This window comes from Meles meles, chromosome 3, assembly GCF_922984935.1.
Source record: "Meles meles chromosome 3, mMelMel3.1 paternal haplotype, whole genome shotgun sequence".
NCBI lineage: Eukaryota > Metazoa > Chordata > Mammalia > Carnivora > Mustelidae > Meles > Meles meles.
Genome location: NC_060068.1, coordinates 134,644,299 through 134,663,930, shown reverse-complemented (window position 1 = coordinate 134,663,930; position 19,632 = coordinate 134,644,299).

The following is a 19,632-nucleotide window of genomic DNA, read 5'->3' as shown; positions in this document are numbered from 1 at the left end:
TCTGCCCATTTTTTTTTTGACATGATTATCGGTTTTGCGTGTGTTGAGTTTGAGAAGTTCTTTATCGATCTTGGATATCAGCCCTTTGTCTGTAGTGTCATTTGTGAATATCTTCTCCCATTCTGTGGGTTGCCTCTTTGTATTGTTGACTGTTTTCTTTGCTGTGCAGAAACTTTGGGTTTTGATGAAGTCCCAAAAGTTCACTTTCGCTTTTGTTTCCTTTGCCTTTGGGGACATGTCTTGAAAGAAGTTGCTGTGGCTGATGTCAAAGAGCTTACTTCCTATGTTCTCCTCTATGATTTTGATAGATTCCTGCCTCACATTGAGGTCTTACTCTCTCTCTTCACAGATGACATGATACTTTATATGGAAAACCCAAAAGACTCCATCTTCTGACTACTAGAACTCATACAGCAATTCAGTAATGTGGCAGGATACAAAATCAATGTACAGAAATCAGTTGCTTTCCTATACACTAACAATGAAAATATAGAAAGGGAAATTAGAGAATCGATTCCATTTACTATAGCACCAAGAACCAAAGAAACCTGGGAATAAACCTAACCAAAGGGGTAAGGGATCTGTACTCAAGGAACTATAGAACACTCATGAAAGAAATTAAAGAAGACAAAGAAGATGGAAGAGCATTCCATGCTCATGGATCGGAAGAATAAACATTGTTAAAAATGTCTCTACTGCCTAGAGCAATCTGTACTTTCAATGCCATACTGATCAAAATTCCACTGGTATTTTTCAAAGAGCTGGAACAAACAATCCTAAAATTTGTATGGAACCAGAAGAAACACTGAATTGCTAAGGAAATGTTGAAAAAGAAAAACAAAACTGGGGGCATCACGTTGCCTGATTTCAAGCTTTACTACAAAGCTGTGATCACCAAGACAGCATGGTACTGACACAAAAACAGACACATAGACCAGTGGAACAGAGTAGAGAGCCCAGATATGGACTCTCAACTCTATGGTCAAATAATCTTCGACAAAGCAGGAAAAAATATACAGTGGAAAAAAGACACTCTCTTTAATAAATGGTGCTGGGAAAATTGGACAACTATGTATAGAAAAATGATACTCGACCATTCTCTTATGCCATACACAAAGATAAACTCAAATGGCTGACAGTTTTGACAGATATTCCATAAGATTCCTAAGAAGACTTTAAGTTTTCTTCCATTTTTCTTCCAATATGTGGTTATCTCAGTCTGCCATTCATTTTCCCAATTTAGACAGAGATGTGGTCTTGAAAACTATTTTACTTCCTTTTTTAAAAAAATAATTAACTAGTTAAATTTTTAGTTGAGATATAACTGACATGTAACATTGTGTAAGTATAAAGTAAATAACGTGTCAGTTTGGTATATTTATATACTGTAATATGATTACACAAGCATTAGTGTTAGATAACACCTCTATTACATCACATGATTATCATTTCTTTTTTGTGGTGAGAACAGTTAAGATCTATTTTCTTAGCAACTTTGAAGTTTATAATACAACATTGTTGACTATAATCAGTATGCTGTGCATTAGAGCTATAAAGCTTATTTACCTACTAAATACAAGTTAGTATTCTTAGAAAAACATCTCCTCAATTTTCCCACCCCCCAAACCCTGGTAATCACCATTCTACTCTGTTTTTACAAGTTTGACATATATTTTATTTTTATATTTTATATATATTTTATATTTTGTAAGTTCCACATATAAGTGATACCATATAATATTTGTCTTTGTCTGACTTATCTCACTTAGCATAATACCCTCAAGGTCCATTCATGTTGTTGCAAATGGAGGGATTTCCTTCTTTCTCAAGGAATGTTATTTCATTGTGTGTGTATATACATGTGTGGTACAGATATATGTACCACATCTTCTTTAACCATTTATCTGTTGACAGATACTTAGGTCATTTGTATTATCTTATATATGTGAATAATGCCATAATGAACAAGGGTGTACAGATATTTCTTTGAGATACTGATTTCAGTTCCTTCAGATAGGCACCCAGAAGTAAGATCGCTGGATCATATGGTAGTTCAATTTGTCATTTTTTGAGGTAGTGCCACTGTTTTCTATAATGGTTCTACCATTTTTACGGTCCCACAAATATCATGTAAGGGTTCCCTAATCTCTCTATCCTTTCCAACATTTGTTCTTTCTTGTCTTTGATAATAGTCATTCTCTCAGATCTGAGGTGATATCGTGGTTTTGATTTCCATTTCTCTGATGATTAGTGATGTGAGCATCTTTTCATGTATCTATTGGCCATTTGTATGTCTTTTTTGGTAAAATGCCTATTCAGGTCCTTTGCCTATTTTTAAATCATATTATTACTTTTTTGCTATTGAATTGTATAACTTCTTTATATATTTTGGATATTAAACCCGTATCAGATCTGTTTTGTGAATATTTTCTCTCATTCCTTAGTTGCCATTTCAATCTATTAACTGTCCTTTGCTATGCAGAAGCTCTTTAGTTTAATGTAATCTCACTTGCTTATTTTAGTGTTTTATCTAAGAAATCATTGACAAGACTAATGTCAATAATCTTTTCCCCTATGTTTTCTTCTTTGAGTTTTATAGTTTCAGGTCTTATGGTTCAGTCTTTTACCAATTGTGAGTTCATTTTGGTGAGTGGTACAAGAGAATGGTCTAGTTCCTTCTTTTGCATGTGGATAATCTGGTTTTCCCAACACCATTTATTGAAGAGACTGTCCTTTCCCCATTGTGTGTTCTTGGTGCCCTTGTCAATAATTAGTTGACCATATATGCACGGGTTATGTCTGTACTCTGTATTCTGTTCCATTGGTCTATGTGCCTTCTGTTGCTCTAGTCAAATCTAAGGAAAAAAAAAAAAAAACCAAACAACCGTCAAGGATAATAACAAATGGCAGGGAGACTGTCTTTCTGACATGGAAACATGATGGAGTCTGGGAACTAGGGTTACTGGCCCCTCTGTGAGCTCCAGCTCAGCTCCAGCTGGCTGTCACTGTACAGGAATGCAGGTTCTATCATGCCAGATCTCCTGATTGTTCAAGGAGTCAGAAACTCAGAGATGTTTTTCAAATGTTGACAATGAATTCAGATTTCTTAAAAAAAGAGTAGGCAAGCCAACCCTGGCAGAGCAAATAGAACACATCTACAAATTGTTCTCTCTCTTTTTTTTTTAAAGATTTTTATTTATTTGATAGAGACACAGCCAGAGAGAGAACACAAGCAGGGGGAGTGGGAGAGGGAGAAACAGGCTTCCCGCTGAGCAGGAGCCCCATGCAGGGCTGGATCCCAGGACCCCGGGATTATGACCTGAGCCGAAGGCAAGCCCTTAACGACTAAGCCACCCAGGTGCCCCTACAAATTGTTCTTTACACACAGGCCACTGGTTTGCTTTCTGTATTATAGGTTCTGCCCTTTGTCCCCCCAAATCTCCGAACCATGTTTTCCTGGGAGAGGTACAAGACTTGGGGGAGTGCATAGTACATGGCAGGCCACTGAATTTGTCACTTAGGATTCTCTTCACTTTCTATTTCTAGGGGAAGTAGGTTAAGATGTGTTTATGTATTTCTCGCTCTCTCTATCTGTCTGTGTGTGTGGGGGTGTGTGTGTGTGTGTGTGTGTATGTTTGCTAAGGATCCAGAAAGAGATCTAATTCAAGAGAAACAAACAAGTATTACATTGACTTTCTTCAGACACTATGAAGAGGCCAAGGAAAAACAAATTAATTATCCAAATAGATGTCTTTTGTTGATGGATGGCAATATTTGAACATGTTAGATAGATTTTTTTAAAAAGCTTTAAATCAGCAAGAAGGGAGTATATGACTTTCATTTTTTTTTTCTTTGTGCAAAATTATTGTGTCCCCGACCAAATTTCTATTGGCCTTGATGATTAGTTGGCTATTTTAGTTCTTCATTGTGTCAGCCTTTAGTAAGAGCCTCTTCTGAATGGGACTTGCTATGTCATAACTATATAAAATATTCATTAATATGATGCTTTTAATGGATTTGTTTGGAATGAACTTAAGTGGAGGTAGCCATCACTGATTTGTGGAGCAGGAGGGCTCTTCCAGGGCTGTGTCTGCCCCAAGTCCTGCCTTGTCCCCAAAGCCCCTCCATCTGCCCTCTTTGCTTGCAGGCTCTAATCTGAGAGGGGACACTGAGACCATTCTGATGGGGGTTTTCTAGACTGGAAATGCTATTCCTTTTGCATGAATATGTTCCAACTTTGGTTTTTTTATGTTGCATTCAGTGGAAGTATGCTATAGCTTTTCTGAATTATACTAAAGTACTTTTGCCATGAAGAATTAATTGCCTAGTGTGTGAATGCTCAAGCTCTGAAATTAGACAAATTTAGCTTTGAATCCTGGCTTTGCCACCTACTAATTGTTTGGCCCTCAGGCAAGTATCTTAACATCTCTGTGGCCTCAGTTTCATCATCTTTTAAACTAGAGCAACACTAGTATTTAATTCATACAATATTTGAAGATTGGATGGGGATAGTTTGCAAAGTAACCTAGTGCCTGAGACCTATTAAAAACTTACTAACTTTAGGGACGCCTGGGTGGCTCAGTTGGTTAAGCATCTGCCTCAGCTCAGGTCATGATCCCAGGACCCTGGGACAGAGCCCCACTTCAGGCTCCCTCCTCAGTGGGAAGCCTGATTCTCCCTCTACCCCTGCTTGTGCTCACTCTCTCTCTTTCTCAAGTAAATAAATAAAATCTTTAAAAAATTTATTAACTTTATCCATTATTTTCTAAGTAGTAGGCATCCAACTGCTGCCACATATCTGGGTCCATCTGAAGTTTTTACAGAACCTTCTGCTAGACAAGTGCCATTTGGTTCTTACTCATACCGATACAGCAGGTAACCAAGCACCTTTAAACCAATGAATGAAATATGGACCTGAGAGGTTAAGTGAAATGACCAAGACTCCTATGCAAGGTAGTGATGGGACCTGGGAATAGAATGAAATATTTTGACTTCTTCCTCAGCATTAATTCCAATCCTTTATATCAGATTAAAAGTTTTTCTTTTTATTTTTTGCATCTAGAGTACATCTGAACCTAAATCATGCCATTGTTTTTGTTTTTAGAGAGAGGGAGAGAGAGAGGAAAGGGGGAGGGGCAGAGGAAAAGAGACAATTTTTTTTAAAAGATTTTTATTTAGTCATTTGAGAGAGAGAAAGAGAGCACAAGTTGGGGGTGGGGCGGAGGGGCTAAGGAGAAGCAGACTTCCCATGGAGCAGGGAGTCCAACTCAGGACTCAATCACAGGACCTTGGGATCATGACCTGAGGTGAAGGCGGACACTTTAGTGAATGAGACACCCAGGCGCCCTGGAGAGAGAGAATCTTAAACAGACTCCCCTCTGAGCTTGTAGCCGGACACAAGACTCGATTTCACAACTCTGAGGTCATGACCTGAGCCGAAATCAAGAGTTGGATGCTTTAACCGACTGAACCACCCAGGTGCCCATGAAATCATGCCATAGTGATCTCCACTATTTAATTTCTATCTGTGCACCTCTGTACTTTTCAGTCCGCAGTGCTCACCTTCTTTCCAACCTTTTGAAATATGGTCGCATGCGATAAATAACAATAAAAAATCCTCCCTACCTTAACAATATCAACCTCAAAATCTGGACTCTTGAGGCCCAGCCCAAGCATCCAGCAAGGATACTATCGTTTCAGCCCATCCCGTCCATTCCTTCCTGGTTCCGAGCCCTGTGTATGTGTTAGAGACTTGTAACTCCCCTGTTGGGGAGTGATCTTGGGCAGATATCTTCACTTTCTGGGTCTTTGTTTCTCTGTTCTTAAAATGGAAAAGATTATTAATTTATTTACAAGGGAATTATACTTCCATATAAAGGTATGGAAGACATTTAGCAATGATCAATTTTGCATGTTGCCCTCTGGGGCTGGGTGGGGCTAAGGCTTTATTTTCATAATCTTCAAACTGAAGTCACAAACAATTTTCATAAGATTGCTGGAATAATGAAACAGCTGTTTCTCAGGGCAGGGTCCAGTGAAATAGCAGGGATGGAGCAACCACATGGGAATGGGCTGGAGGCTGCTTCAAATAGACTCTTCCTTGGTGTCTAAGTCCTGGGAGGGAAAATATGCTCATCAAGATCCTGATTAAGTAGGGATTGCCAACGGCACTCTTTGTAACCAGGCAAACAAGAGGTCCTCCCCCCTCCCACTTCTGCTCTTAAAACAAAAATCTATCAAGATTTAATCACATTGCTTTATCTCTAGGATCTAACCTCTGAGTGTTCATGGGAACATTTTGCTTTGTCTTCAGGCCCTAAGGCATGTGCCTCTTTGGGAGCCATGGTCCCTTTAGGGTTTTTACTTGAGTTGAAAAAGCAAAGATTGCTTTTTGTTCCCCTTTGACTCTCTTCTGAATTAACATGAAATTGAAGATGACTGTAGTTAGGGGGGAAAAAAAGAGGAGTGAGAGAGAGAACAATGAGGAAGGGAGCCAGGAAAGAAGGCTGGGAAAACCAGTGTGAAGAGCGTGTCTTGGAACCCAAGGGAAGCTCTGTATTCATCAAGCTGATCGTTCCCCTTCCAGGCCATCAGCAAAACGAAAATGCCTCACCCAACCACACTTAAATCCCTTCATCTAGGTCTCTAAAACCCTTCTCTGGGAAATGCACTTGGGAGTGTGAATTCCTCCAAGCTGATTATCTCAGTGAAATTGCAGATGCCAGCCCCCACCCCACCTTTGGTTGTCCTTCCATTGTAATGGACTTTTCTGGGGCTTCATGACCAAATTGATGCCCACACAAGGGGGGCTGCATCTGAATGTGTAATTGAGAAACAACACAGACACTGATGTCTCAGTATTAATTAATGGAATTTGATGTTTATTGCTGTCATGTCAGCCAATCACTTTTTTCAGAAAATTAATTAAGCCATGGGTAGGGGTTTAGCAGCTCCCTACACAAGGCCGAGGGCTGATTGGGAGCCTTTGGGACTGGGAAAAGGAATTGCATCTGTGGTTTAAATCGTGCGTGAGCTTTGTCTAAAACCACAGATTTATATTCCAACTCTGAGAGAATGGAGAGGAATGTGGGGAAGGGGTCATTGTTGCCTCTTACCCTTAACGGCTCCTCACTTTTGTCATTGGATTTTTCCTTCTCACCTCTTTCCAGTGACCCTCCCTACTCTGTGCAGTGTAAATCCACCTATTTGCCTGCTGAGCTGACGTGTGAAATAAACAGTGGCAAAAGAACTCTCATAAGAAAAATCTCAGTAAGGCTGGTTCAGATGCAGTCACCAGATGGCTTGTATTAGACAGAAAGGCCTGGATTTCAATAATATGTCCTTCTAAAATGTCCCTCATTAGCATTTCTGGATGCTTCCTTCTTTTCTTCTTCCTTCCTCCATCTCTGTTCTTTACTCTTTTTTCATTCCTTGTTGAACAAAATTTCATTTATTTCAAGTTTTTTGAATAGCGTCATTTTCTGATTATGAACTGAAATGATACATATTCACTTAAAATCCATTAAAAACAGAAAAGTATAAAAAGAATGCCTATTGAGGAGTAATAATTAATATTTGAGAGATTATCAGGTAACAAGCTCTGTGCTAAATGCTCTATGTGTATGATCTCATTTAATCATTTAAACGACCACATGAGGAAGGTACTGTTTTTATCTGTGTTTTGTAGATGAGAAAATTGAAGAAAGTTAAATAACTTTTCCAAAGTCACATGGCTTTTAAGGAGTAGCATAGACTTTGAACCAAGGCAGTCTGACTCCAAAATCTACGTTCTTATCATGTGCTCTACTGTCTTGCACTGGACTGTGCCAACTACATTTTTGGGCTAGGCACACAGATCAAAATGGAGGGTACCAATTGAGAAGGTCTCCAATCACTCAGACCAGTGCTCCTGGGAGGCATCTGGGAAACTCACTACCCTCCATACTCAGGCTCTCTGCCTTATAGGCTCAGAAGCCTGACTTTTTATAGGGATAAATTAACATTAATTGGATTTGTAGTAACAGTTGTGTATGGTACCCAGGATTATTAAGCTTGTTAACCTATAAGAGCAAGGTCACAGTCTAGAAGGACTTGTATTCTCCGACCAGTGCGTCCTCCCTATAGTAAGGCTGCGCGCCAAGTTAACCAACAACTGTTTTCTTGCACTGGGTGCCTGGGATCATTGCATGGGGACTCATTTAGCTAACTCTGAGCTGAGTTATCTTTTCCATAGCACACTTTCCCTCTCCTACCTCCCTCATTATAAGAGTAATGCAAACCTTAACACACTAAGCCAATGCTATCTCTCCCCTTTATCTATAGTCCTTTGACTTCCCACCCTTGATTTCGATAACACATCCTTACCATAGATTTCTTACTATGTTGTTAGGTTATAGTCAAGTCTTGTTGGTCTGGGAAACATTCTGTCTTCTAAAGGTGGTTTTGTGGATATCTGCCCACATCTGTTAAGCACTGATTTAAAGCTCTTCTTCCAAAGGGCTCAATTTAAAAAAAAAAAAATATTGATGCGTACTTTACATATCATAAAGTTTACCCACTTTAAGTGTACAGCTGGATGATTTTTAAAAAGGAAGTTTACTGGGTTGTACTTGTCATAACACATTCATCAGCACAAAAAAATCCATGCCCAGTTACACATAATTTCTGTTCCCATCCCCATTTCAAATAAATAAATCCTATGGTATTATGGTCTTTTGTGTCTGGCTTCTTTTGGTTACAATAATATTCTGGAGATCTAACCATTTCGTAGCATGTAGCATGCATTCCTTTTAATAGTGTTCTGTTATATGGACATGCCATATTTTGTTGATGGACATTTTGAGTTGTTTCTATTTTTTAGCTATTATGAATAATGCTATAATGAACATTTATGTTCAAGTTTGTGTGGCCACATGTTTCCATTTCTCTTGGGCAGTTACCTATGAGTGGAATTGCTGGGTTATATAGTAAATTTACATTTAACTTTTTAAGAAGCATTCAACATATTTTCCAAAGTAGCTACATCAAAGGGCAGTTTTATTGCCCTAATTCCCAAGCTATTGAGGTATCCATGATGCTAGTTCCCCAGGACTGATAATAAAAGGAATAAAAATGACCCATAATCTCATCCCTATTGATATTTTACTGATGCATATATAATTATTATTTTATGTATATTTTAAATATAAATGTATAAAACTTTATTTCATGTATAATAGAAAATATTAGTTTATATATGTATATCTGTATTTTATGTCAAAATCCATATATTTACATATAGAAATGTATATGAAAATTATATAAGAAGATTATATATGTGTATATACATACTTAAGACATATTATATTAATAATTGAGCTTTTTAAACTTATAATGGGATTATGGTCATTTATCTGTTATTAAATATGGAATTTGATTTTAATATCTTCATAATCTCCACAAGGATAGACTGTAATTTTTAAAACCATTGTCCTGTTTTTGAACTTTCAGATTGTGTTTTTACTTCTAAATCATAATTTAAGTGTGCTGTACTTTCAACTTTGGATTAAATTTTTAGCTGGTCCCCTTCTCATGCTTTTCTTTAGTACTTTATCCCTATGGCTTCCCATGGCCATGTGTTCACCCTTCACCAAGTTTTCCCTCCCTGTTGTCTCTTATGAAGTACATATGCAGTCTGGTCCCTTCACCAGAGGAATAATTTAGAAAGCAAACTTGTATTTTAAAATGTATCTATTTCTAATTATATCAAACCTGTTGATCAGATCAAAAAAAAAAAAAAAAAACAAGGGGTGCCTGGATGGCTCAGTGGGTTAAAGCCTCTGCCTTTGGCTCAGGTCATGATCCCAGAGTCCTGGGATTGAGCCCCGCATCGGGCTCTGTGCTCGGCAGGGAGCCTGCTTCCTTTCCTCTCTCTCTGCCTGCCTCTCTGCCTGCTTGTGATCTCTGTCTGTCAAATAAATAAATAAAATCTTAAAAAAAAAAAACTACAATAAGTTTTTTAAAATAGTTTTTAAACTAGTTTAGTGAATATAGATAGATGGGCTGAATGAAATATTTTATTCTGTAATAGGGTTTTATATATACTTTGTCAGAGGATGGTGAAAAGGAGGTCACTTTTTAAGATTCTTACAGAGAATGTGGACATTTTAAGACGGGTATCTTAATTTAAAATACTAACAACAGCATAAAGCCCTCAATGGCCTTTTAACATGTTGCAACTTGTAAATCAGTCTCTTGACAAGCCTTCCTACCTCTGGAATAAACCAGGATTAGTACACAGTTCTGATCCTTGACTGTTCAGTTCTCTCTACACGGTCATTCAAGACACATCATAGTCTCCCACTCTACTGCACAGAACTTACCCAAACTAAGAAATTGTTCCATAAGAAGAGACTCAAGCTCTGAACTTGTTTCTTCTTTCTTTTTTTAAATTACAGTGTTATTGAGATATAATTCAAAATCCAAAAATGTCACCCTTTTAAAATATGTACTTTTGTGGTTTTAAGTACATTCAAAGTATTGTGCAGCCATCATCACCATTTAAATAAACAACATTTTCATTTTCATCACCATAAAAAGGAATTCCAATCCCCCCTTGTTCCCTTCTCTCTCTGGCTCCTGGCAACTACTAATCTGCTCTCTGCCTCTGTAGATGTGCCTCTTCTGGACATTTACCTAGATGGAATCATACAGTCAATGCCTTTTTGTATCTGGCTTCTTTTACTTACTTAGTATGTTTTCAAGATTTGTCCATGTTGTGGATGAATGTATCAGTACAGCATGTATCAGCATTTTACCCATTTCCAGGCCAAATAATATTTCACTAAATAGTTCCACTATCTTGTTTTATCAATTTATCATTTGGTGATTTTACTTTTTGGCTTTCTGTATAATGCTTCCATGAGTATTTATATACTAGATTTTGGTAAACATATATTTTGGAAGTTTTTCCTATAGTGCAGATTGAGTGAATAGATATCATTTAGGAAAATAGCATATTCATGTGGTAGAGAATGAGTAGAACTAGAATTAGGTTAAGTGTTTCAAAAAGATAACTTGCCTCTGACTTACTTTTTTATTCTGAAACAAGTTTTTTCCCTTGAAACCTTTCTATAGCAGTGTGTACAAGGCAAGAATCAGTAATTCCTTGAAGAGTTTCCCTGCGCTCAAAAATCTCCTAGAAGAGAAACAATGTCAACAGCAAAAATATAGAGGGAAAAATTAGAAGAAAACTGTTGTGACAAGATTACTGATCTGTTAAAACTGGGTTGGACCTACTACTATTTTTCTGTTCATTCAGGACACACTGCTTTTTTCCGTCTTGCTGCAGTTGACTAGAGCTAGAAAGAACAGAGTGTGGTGAGAAGAGAACTTGCCTCTCTGAGAGTGACGAGCTGGCTACATTCAGAATTAACACAGGAGGAAGTAACTTTCTGATGACTATGATACTTAGCCCTGAAGTATATATATATATTTTTTAACACACCAAATTTTCCAGTCTAAGCACTATAATAGAAGAAAACTGCTCAAAAGTACATGGATATAAAACTTGAGCCTGAAGCAAAAATTTTTGCCACTCAGCTCCTCCTCTAGATGTCTTCAGCAATTGCCCTTACTCTCAAATTTGAATGCACATCAAAATAACCTAGAGTGCTCTTTGTACATGTATTAGTAGCTCCCTCCCCAGACTTTCTGATTTAGTAGCTTTCTAACAAATTTCCAGGTAATTCTAATGCTTATTGGTGTAGAGAGCTTACTGCAAGAGCTGCAGCTCTAAAATTACCATACTGATCTCAATTTTATCCCATAAAATTCCCTTTTACCTCAAAGTTGGTTTTATTTGGCCGTGTGGATAGGAATCTGGTTAAGTCTCCTTGAAAGCTGACTGAGTTTGCTTATTTTTGCATTCACAGGCTCCAGTATAAAGAGCTGGAAATAAGTGCTTACGTTTTTGAGTGAATGGATAGAACTAATTTGTACTAAGATGTCCGTGATCTATAGAAACTTAATGTGTTCCCTTTCTGGGATATTTAAATTTTAAAGGAAAATCAACATAAAATGAACTAATCTTTAAATTATGAAAATATGACCCAAAAAACCACACAACCTAATTCTTTTTAAAGATTTTATTTATTTACTTGACAGAGAGAGGGAGCACAAGTAGCCAGAGTGGCAGTCAGGGGGAGAGGAAGGAGCAGGCCCCCTGCTGAGCAGAGAACCTGATGTGGGGCTCACTTCCAGGACCCTGGGATCATGGCCTGAGCCAAAGGCAAACACTTAAGCGTCTAATCCACCCAGGCACCTCCAATATGACCTAATTTTTAAAATGTATAGAAGATTTGAGAGACACTTCACCAGAGATAATATTTGGATGAAAAATCAGCACATGAAAAGATATGCAACATCAGTCATCAGAGAGATGCTTTAGAACCAGGATGAAATACAACTGCATTCATAAAATTAAACTTACTGTATGACTAAGCAATTCTATTCCTAGGTCTCTATATAACTGAGATAAAAAATACGTGTTCACGAAAATATGGTGCCCAAAGGTTTATAAGTTTTATTCATGCCATCAAAAACTGGAAATCATCCAAATGTCCCTCAACTGGTAAATGGATTAACAATCTGTGGAATGTCTGCACAACAGAATATTACTCATCCGTGAAAAAGAGAGTACTAGTGAGACACAGAAAAACACAAATGAATTTCAAATGCATTATGCTGAGTGAAAGAGGACTTGAAGGAAGATGCACGGTATGGTTGTATTTTATATGATATTATAGAAAAAGGCAAATTAATCGGAAAAGAGAATAATCTATGATTGGCAGGAGTTAGGAGTTAGGGGTGGGTGACAACAATGGGTTGGCATGAGAGAATCTGTTGTAGGGGAGGATGGAGTGCTTTTATCTTGATTGTTGTAGTGGATATGCAAGTGTATAGCTTTGTTAAAACACCTAGAACTGTACACCACAAAGAATGTATTTCATTGTATGCAAATTTAAAATACTTATTTTAAAAAATGGTATCACTAAGTTCTTTTTGGAGAGAAATGGGGTGTGAAGCTTGAAGCTTCATGGGTTCGGGGACAGATGACCTGGGTTAGGTATGTCTTGACCAAGTAGTTTCATTGAGTGGTTTGCTGCCAGTAGCAAGAGCTAGTGAATAGAGACTTAACTTTTTAGGACATCAAGGAGAGCCTAGGAATGCCAGGAAGAGAAGTGGCCAATAAAATAAATAATCCATCAGAAAAGAAGTGAGGTCATAGGGTAACTACTTCAATTGTAAATTGAGGAGAAAGGGGCCGATGACATATTGCTTCTTCTGAAGAAGATATGGAAGGGAAAAAAAAATCACATAAAGAATAGGATGAAAATATTCCTCCTTGAGTGATTTATCTATAGCAACATTACAGATTCCAAAGAGAATACACCCAGTGGTCCTCACTGAAAATACAACACCAGCCTCCTTATAGATTGGTTGTTCTGTGAAGGAAGTTATCCAGGGGGTTAGCTAAGGGTACACGAGAGGCAGAAGGGCCTAGATGAGTATCAAGTCTGCCTTTTTAAGTTTAGAGCCCTTGTGAAAATGACTATGCTTTTTTGATTCTCATTTTCTCCAGCTATGATATAGTGTTAATGATAGCACATCTTTGAGTATTGAGAAAATAAAATGAGATAATGCATGTATAGCATTGAGCATAATGCCTGGAAGCCCTCAATAGGAAACCCTCAATAATTTGCAGTGAGCATCATGTTGCCGCCTGATTTTAGGAGCATGTTTATGCTTATTTTTTTTTCAAGTTCATACTTGTATTTAATTTTTTTTTGTCAGCCTCTCATCAATAGGAGATTCTTAAGCCTAAGAAGCATCATCTTGCTGCCTAAAGAGTACATATATAGAGAGAATTTGATGAGACACATCTTACTCTCCAAAACATAAAATCTTTTATACTCAATACAAAGAACCTTCAAAAACAAGCTGTGACTTCCTCGCTCCAGAACTGGTTAACCTGTTGGGATATTTAGTAGATGAATTCTGCACCACGCTCTTTCCTTCACTATGCAGTAGACTGGGAGGCAGCAGCTGCTCTCTGTGCTCTTCTTCCAACACAGAAAACCAATCTCCCAGCATCAGGGGAGACCATTAAAAAGGGAAAAAATGCAAATGTCCAACACTGATTAGTTTTGCCAGCTGCTCTTCTTCCTCCAGAATTAATGGATTACCCATTTTAGCTGCAAAGTCCATTGGACAGACTCAGGTTTTGTTTTGTTTTGTTTGAAGAAATGGTATTAAAAATAAATAATCCTTTCTAAGTCAAATCTGTCAAAAAAGTTAACAAATGGAAGGAGGGTTTAAATAAAGAGAAGAGATAGGTAATAGGCCTTTATTGGACTTTTTCTGAAAATATGTTTGACCCTGGGAAGAGTCTAGTTATTTTAAACATGGGATTGCAAGCTCAGATGCTTTGGAGAGGCCACAGTATTGATGTAAATGAGTGAAGAAGCATCTGGGTGTGAGGCAATAGGGAATAGTGGTGAGTATGGGACTATTTTTTTGTTTTTCACGTATGAAGAGACTTTTTTTTTTAAAGATTTATTTATTTATTTGACAAAAAGAGAGTGAGAGAGCACAAACAGGGGGAGCAGCAGAGAGAGAGGGAGAAACAGGCTCCCGGCTAAGTAGGGATCATGACCCTAGCCAAAGGCACATGCTTAACCAACTAAGCCACCCAGATGCCCCTATGAGGAGACATTTGAATACAAAAACGTTTCACTTTTTCTCAGCTCTGCCATAGAGGAGAAAATAAAGTAGGTATGATGATAGATGACAACTGATACAACCTCAGAGATGTGGAGCAATCTTGGTTCTCATCATGGTTATACGGTGGACTGAAGAAGCCACAACTAAATCAAACAGCTTTTATTCAACTCCAACTGACTACTGTTGGTTGAGAATGTGAGCCCAGCATTGTTAAATATTTAGTTATTCAAGAAACACCCCACATCTTGATTTTGGTGTGATTTCTCTACATCACATCACAAGTTTGATAATTTTAGTGCTGAAAATTCATTCCATTTTGAAAAATAATGGTGTGGCCCAAACACAGTATGTCTTTATGTTACTTTTAGCCAGTGGCTATCAATGGAACTTCTGTTTTGAACCTCAGCTTAACAACTGCTCTGAGGGGAATACAACTCTTTTGTAGATGGAGATCAATAGTAGAAACAACATAAATTATGTTATAAATAATCTCTTACTGATCTTTAAAAGGATTGTGAATTAAATTGGTATTATGAAGTATGAAGTTACTTATTAAAGCGTTATTCTAAAAGCAAAAGATGGGAAATAGACCAGATGTCTACTAATGAGGGATGGCTACATAAGTTATACTACACCCAAACAATACTATGTAACTATTAAAAATAAGGGAACTCTATAGTTCTAACATGGAACACATGCTAAAGTACATCATTAAGTTAAAAAAACCAAAGTGCAGAAAATTGTGTAAAGCACACTACTGTTTCATTTTTTAAAGCATAATATATATTTGTTATGCATACTTTATATATAAATTATGCTCTATTAAATAAAATATATAATGGTTTGTAAGATATAATCTCTGGAAGAATGTGAAATGAAAAGATAACAGTGGTGGCTCCCTCTGGGAATGAGTTGGAGCCTGAGGAACTAAGGACAGGGATAAGGGGAGACATACTTTTTCTTTCATGTATATTTGGTAACATTTGAATTTTTTACCACATGCACATATTCCCCATTCAAAATAAACGTAATAAAAACAATACAGCAACCTCAAATTCATAGGCAATAGTCTCTTCCGGAAAGGTGTGGTAAGGTGGGGATGTGTTGTCATATCATTAGAGAGGATGCACATTTTTTCAGGAAATGCCATGATTAGGAGGTGCTTCATCATCTTTCCATCACCTGTTACTGATGGGCAGTTATGTTGGCTTCAGTGGATGGTCCCAGACTCCAGTATGAAACAGAACATAGTCACAGAAATTATCAATTTTTATTATTAAACTCAACAAAAGCCTATCCATAAAGCACCAACTGGATACCATGGCAGTTCAAGTGCATGGAACTTGCTATCAGCTGGGTTTTCCAGCCATACCTTCCTTCCATTCTTTGTTATCTACATCATCTTCTTTGGGATATGCTCATATCCTCAGAAATGTTCCTGGTCTACCTGTTGGCTGCCCACTCCCTTGTCGTGGTCCTGAGTTTGGCTCATTTATGAGCATGATTAGTGTCAGCTGTTGGCTTTACTAAATAATTTAGTGTTTCCTAACATATACTTGGATTTGCCTGAGTTTGTCTGGGTTCTGTTGCAAATAAGTACTTCTTATAAGGAAAGGAATGAGATAATGAATGGACTTTCTTAATTTTACTTTTTCAATCTTTATATATATAGCTAGATAGATATGGATATGGAAATAAATATGAAGAAAGACATGCATATACATATATATGAAAGAATATAACAGAAACTGATAATGATGACAGACGATGGTGAAAGTCTGATAAGTGTTCTTTCTATGCTTAATAAGATGATTATGGAATTGACAAACTGTATTGCTGATGTTGTAGGTGAGATGAGGAAAGGAGAAAAGACCTAGTTTGAGATATATAAACTATATATGTCTGAGGGAAAAAAAAAAGTAAAATTTGTAATCAAAGGAAATTTAGATAATTTAATAAGTGATATAGAGACCTTGGCTAACCATCTAAAAAATATATATATCCCTACCTCACTCCTTTCACCAAAGTAAGTTTGTGGAGTACAGAGATTAGAATGGTCCTTAGGATCTTTGCCTCCTGATATTTGTGCCTTTGTGTAATCCTTTGGAGGGATCAGTGACTTTCTTCTAACCATTGGAATGTGACAAATGTGAAGGATATTATATGATCACATGTGTGAAGGATATTATGTGATCACATGTGTGTAATTACATAATGGTGTGATGCCCCTCTTGCTAGAGTCTCTCTCTCTCTCTCTCTTTCTCTCTTTGGCTTTGATGAAGGAGGATGCCATGAATCCTATAGCAACAGGAAATGAATTTGGACAATAGTCTGAGGGACCTAAGAAGTGGATCTTTCCCTAGTTGAGCTTCTGATGAGAACACAGTTCTGGCCAAAACCTCGCTCAAAGCCTGAAAACCCTAAGTAAATAACCCAGTTAAATAATGCCCAACTCGGGGTGCCTGGGTGGCTCAGTGGGTTAAAGTCTCTGCCTTCAGCTCAGGTCATGATCTCATGGTCCTGGGATCGAGCCCCACATGGGGCTCTCTGCTCAGCGGGGAGCCTACTTCCCCCCCTCTCTCTGCCTGCCTCTCTGCCTCCTTGTGATCTCTCTCTGTCAAATAAGTAAATAAAATCTTTAAAAAAAAATAATGCCCAACTCCTGATCCACAGAAACTCTAAAATAATAAATGTGTATTGTTTTAAGCGGCTAAATTTGTGGTAATTCATTATGCAGCAATGGAAAACTAACACGGTTCCATATGGATTAATGGGTTAATTGTAAAAAGGAAAGAAAAGAAAACATACAAATAACTAAAAGAAAATGTAGTAGAATGCTTTCGTAATCTTGAAGTACAAAAGATATTTCTGAAGAAGAAATAAATCCCCAAAACCATACACACACAAAAAAGACTGACAAATTTGACCGCATAAAGTATTTAAAATTCAACATGGAAAAAAATACTATAACTAAATTTCCTAATTCTTTAGTGTCTGCAAATAAAGAAACAAAATCACCAACCAAAAGAAAAATGAACCAAGGATATTAACAATAGGTTCAAAGAAAAAGAAACGTAAGTCTTTAACATTCAACAAAATGCTCAACATTGCTCATATGAAAGAAATACAAATTTTAAAAAATGAGATTTCATGTTTCACTTAACAGATTCATTAAGATAAAAAGCTTGATAACATGAGAGAAACAGACACACATGTGTTATTGCTTAGAATATAAATTGGTGAAGCTTTTGGCAACAGAAATGAAAATTTGTAGCATACATTTGCCAGTCTTTGTGTATAAAGTCATTCAACAGTCATGTCCACACATGTGCAGTGACTTTTGAATAGCACACCTAGAAACAACCAAAATACCCATTGGTAGAAGGCCTAATAAGTAAACTCAGGGGTAGCTTACTATAAAAAAAATTGTCTTCTGTCTATAAGTCATGATAAAAAATAATTTATTTGCTCAAGTTAAAAAAATCAGCATTCGCACAGTGTATGCAGATGATTTGTTCCAAAATTTTCAGAAGAGTGTGTGTGTGTGTGTGTGTGTGTACATTGGAAAAGAAGAGTGTACATATTGACCTCAGCCTAGGAAAGTGTCATATGGAGATGAAGAGCTAGACATGCATGGTCTTACAGTCACATACTCTAGGAAGTAGTAGCCAAGATGAAGGATTTAGAAAATTATAGTCACAAGAAGAGAGGCCTGGGAGCAGAAGACCAGCAAGACTGGGAGGAGTAATCATATCCTGGAGGTCAGTCAGTTACGAAATCAGTGTATCCTGGCAGTTCATGGTTCTAGCAACCAGAGAATCCTAGATGTACCTAATTCTGGAGCAAAAGCTGTTTGTTTTCTGTGAAATCAACAGATAGCAGTTATCATCCTAGGGCACTAGGATGGGGGCTTGGGGAACTATAAGAAAGAATAAGAATTAGTCTCTATAGTCTAGCAGAAAAAAATTAAACATTAAATTAAAATTAAATAGCAGAGTACTATATAATAGTATATGTGTATTCACTGAATTCAAGCATCTTGTAATAATCTATTCCCTGGAGTCTACATTTGTCATAAAATTCTAGGTAGTAGTTTACATTTAATATTCTCTTATTTGATCTTCTCAACTAAATTTTAAGGGAGTCTTAATACTCCTGTATTATAGGTGGGATTCATAGAGGTTAAGCTCTTCTATTTAAAGACCTTAGAAAGTGGTCTCAGGATCTAGGAGGAACCATGGGGATGAGTGAGAAACATGGGTGCAGAAGACTAAGAAAAGATTGAATCCAGCTATGGGAGACCAATTTTTAGATACCTCAACCAGTCTACAAGATCATCTTGCCTCAAACATGCTCCTTTTCTGTATCCTCTATCTTCACAAATATTTTTTAGCACCTCCTATGAGCTCAGATCATGGTTCTAGGATATGGGGTTATAGTGAACTGGATAGACATGTTTGTTTACTCTCTTTTGAATGGAGCATTCTAGAAAGGAAGCTAGAGAATGAGGGACTAACAAATAAGACAGTAACACTCTGGAAGAAGAGATAGAGAATAAGAGTAATACATACAGAAGCAAGATTTTGATAAGTATTATAAAAAAGACTGAAGCAAGACAAGAGGACAGAGATTAGTGGTAGGAAGGAGGAGTGGTAAAAGTGTTCTTTTCATATGCTTAGATGAAGACTTTCTGAGGGGAGTCATTTGAGGACAGAACTGAATAAATGAGAGAGGTTCATAGGAAAATCTGAGAGAAAAGCTCAAGGGCAAAAGTGGTGGGATGGTCATGAGCTTTCCTTGTTGAGGGAGCAGCAAGAGCTTCAGCATGGCTAGGCTGAGGTGGGCAGGGGAGAATGTAAAAGAAAATGA